The sequence below is a fragment of the Corylus avellana genome, chromosome ca3, assembly GCF_901000735.1.
Source record: "Corylus avellana chromosome ca3, CavTom2PMs-1.0".
Taxonomy (NCBI): Eukaryota; Viridiplantae; Streptophyta; class Magnoliopsida; order Fagales; family Betulaceae; genus Corylus; species Corylus avellana.
The window spans coordinates 22237167-22241257 of NC_081543.1; positions in this window are offsets into that span (position 1 = coordinate 22237167).

The window sequence follows — 4091 nt, forward strand, 5'->3', positions numbered from 1 at the left end:
GTACCTCTGTCTATCTTGTGAGACTAATGATAGTGACCTGATGATGGAGCCCCGTCAATATACACGAATTTGGCTTAGGTGCTATAAAAAAAATTACAGTATATATGGAGAGCAAGATATTTTGGGAAAGGAGAGTACCCTGTGATTACTTGTAAGAAGACATTTCTAACTCTGCGAGGATGAATAGGAAGAACCTCCTGATTATTTGAAGTGATGCATTTGCAACCACCGCATTCTTTTACATCAGCAACGGCAACCAGCTATGTGACTTAAAAGAGATTTATCAAGCTTTTCTCTGTGTATGTGGTGTTGGCTAGGTTTCCTGTAACAACCTCAAAATTTCTCCAACACTTTACCTTCTTGAGGTGCATGTTCCTTATCCAAGAAACTATGCTCCATTAACTTGTACCATCCTCTTCTTTTCTTTTTTCTTTTAGTTGTATTAGATAAAACTTGTCTGTTTTTTCCCTTCCCGAAAGCTTTTGGCAGGTTTCAAGATGGAGACAAAGCATGCATTGGAGGCTTGATGACCCCTCCTATATCCCTCTGCATACTAAAATAGGTATGCAGAGGGGTATAGGAGCTTATCTCTTCATAGGATGCTAAACAAATTCTTACTGGATAGAAGTTTTAAACAAACAATAACCTGATTTAATAAAGCTCTCGAGTTAAATGCTTTTGAGTTTGAAGGGATTCGAACATTAATCTAATCTCTAAGGTTAATTTGAGTAGCCATAGTGACGCCGGGCAGAATTAAGATTGTTCTGACAGCATATGATAGCAACTGAAACTAATAATTGAAGTTGAAAAAGAAATTCAGGAAGAGAGAGAATAATAAATAGAGAAGAGAAATACCCTAATTGTTTCAAATAAGCAAATAGAGAAATAAATTTGAAAAATTTAAATTTAATTGATACTTCAAAACTTAATTTACAGTAATACAGACCTACCTTTATAAAGGCTAGGGTTTCAGTATTCTCCAAGCAAAATACTCCGGAAAAAAAAAAATACAAAAATATCCCTAAACTTGTGTAGACAAAGAAATAATATATTATTCTAAAAATAATATTCAAATATTACACCTAATTCTTTTCATGCTTGTGATGCTTTTATTTTGTCAATATATTCCAATTTACTTTTAGATTCTCATGCATCACATAGCCATTTGAGCAACCGACATATTCTTTTGTTGAGCATTAGATCTACAAGGAATTAAATAGAATCGAAAATTAAATGGAAAAGAATGTGCAGGAAGGACCAAAATACAGAGAAGCATGGACGTTCTCCACCCTTAGGCATTCTTTCCATCTCCCTTCTCAAGCTAAGTGTTTTTGTTATATTAATGTAAAACAGGATTACTACAACAATTTTCTTCCTTTTTCTTTAAAAAGTTCCCCCCGAAAGAAAAAAAAAAAAAAAAATGTAAAGAACTACAAAGGGGAACATTCACTTTTATTGCCAGCATACTAGCGAGGACAAGAAGAAGAGAGTAGGATTGATAAGAGTCCAAAGTTGTATTGTTTTCCTATGTGAACAAGCATGTTATGGGCTTGTATTTGAGATTGTGCAAGACGTGTTTGGTAACGTGTAATGGGTTTATGGCTAGGAAAGGCAGTAGGGTGTGCACTGCTGAACTTACCTATGATGAATGATAATTAGGGTATTCGAGGTACCCCAGCCTCCCAATCAACTCAAGAGTTGAATACTAATAATATTTGCTTACTTCTTATTGAGTATATATGCGTTTAGATAAGCAATTACATAAGAAATTAGACTTGAATTGGGAAACCCAATTCCTAGACGTACTAGGATTATAAATCATTTATTAATCCTACTAGGAATCTTGCTTTATGAGCAAAGAATCCTAATCCTACAAAGATATTTAAACATCTCTTATCTAATAAAAATCCTAAGTCTTCTTTATGGCTCTTCAAGATCAACTGATGTGCAAATATCTACCTAAATTAATAGGTAAATAATTGTACGTTTTATCTGCAAGTGCACAAGGTCAACATAGTAGTATATGGTGCAAGTACATGATCATTCCCACGAGGATTGCTGAATTTCCGTTTAAAAATAAATTCCTTAAGTAAAATAGAGATTGAGTTGATAATAATAAAAAGATAGGGCTTTGATATCCACCACTATATTCAACTAATATAACAATATGTCAATGCTTCAATCATATTATGAATACCTAATATTTGCCAACCTAAGGGCATGGATGTATACTTCTTAAGCTATTGATTTCCTTAAGCAACGAGTTAGGCATGGGTGTATACTCTAACTCTTTTCTTTCCTAAAGGATTTAGCATGGTATATACTAAGTTGTTCTTTAGAAAAGCATATGTTCTATGGAAATCGACAAACATACGAGGCCTAGGGCATGAGTGTATACTCCCGGTTCCCCATGTTGATTAACTCAAGAATCGCGGTGTGGATTCTTTTGTTACTTAAGTTAAACCCAGGACTCGGTCATCCAAATTGATCTAACTAACTAGTCTATACCACATGCACATGTTGATCAGGCACACACATATGAGGAATTCATGCAAGCAGGTATTAATCAAGTTAAATAGCACAACAAGATCATCACAAAGGGGCCAATATTGAAATATTACTTGAACATAACTAGGTCTTCAATCTAGTCCTACTAAATAAATTAGCTACACATAAAATTAATGTTAAACATTTTCATAAAAGAAAAGAAAAGAATAAACCCGAGACTTGAACTTCAAGAGCTCATCTTCTTCTCCTTACCAACCATCTCAATTCTAGAGGCTTAAGGGTCTATTTATAGGTTTTAGAAGTCCTAGACAAAGTAGTAAACCTAGGGATTTCGTAGGGTTTTGAGACCTATTACAATTGGGAGTTGGAAAACCCTAATATGGAAAGAGTGACACTTTAGCCGCCACTTGATGTATCTCATGCGCACGGGTGCGATCGATCGCAGCCCGTGTGCGCTCGATCGCAGGTCTGCGATCGATCCATCTTCTGGCATGCGCTCGATCGCTCCTGGCTTGCTTTGTGCTGTGTCCTCTCAGGTACTGTGCTCGATTGCAGGTATCCTGCGATTGATCGCAGTGTCAGGGAGCTCCAATTTTCTCCATCTTCTCTCTTTGAGCCCAAATCACCTAGTTTTACTTCATTTTCTTCCAAAAGCCTATAAAAGTATGAAAAACACAAAAAGAATTAAAATGGTCTAATTAACTAAAACCAAAGGATTTAAACATGCAAGTTAAGGGCTGAAAATATGAATATTTTAGCACTTATCACACCCTCAAACTTACATATTGCTAGTCCCTTAGCAATACAAAACTAACAACAGGAATGGAAAAAAAACATAAGACAAAAGATAAATCCATCTTTCGTGGGATGTACGATTGAATTTAGCGTATGCAGCAAGCCTTTTAAGCCCCTAGGAATTCCCTAGTGGACGAGTGAAGTCTCGTGAGGGTTTTCCAGAAATGTTACCCACAAACATCATGCACAGTTCATGTTATTCCAAAATTTTAAGCATCACTTCAAGATTATGATTTTCATTCATTAGCAAGTTTAAAAAGATGAACTCCATCTTCACAATGAATTAGAATCTCAAAGTTCAATTACTTACAAAGGACATGCTAAAACATCACAAGTTTGAAAACAGTGTAAAGTGAACTAGCACAAAATTGTGAGGCTTCCAAATCTTTCCAATATGCAATGTTTCCTTATCTCAGAATTCACTGAAATTCCCATTAATGACACAATGGCATATTTCTTTTTTTTTTTTTGGTCAGGTTGTGCAATGTTGGTTCCCTTAAGCTTTCTAATTGACCCATGTAGCGAGTGTTAAGTCAATGACTCCCAAACCAGATGGTTTTAGGGCATTAGGTGTAAAGACATCCCTAAGGACCTATTAACTCGAGTCAAAAAGGCTACAAAACCAACTAACCATGACATTGATCAAATCCAAATTTTTCACCTTTTGACGTGAACACTCAATGCTTTGAAACAAGTGGTCTAGTTACTCAGTGAAAAGCCATCAATGATCATTTATTTCACATATTTTTGTATATATATATATATATATATATATATATATATATATA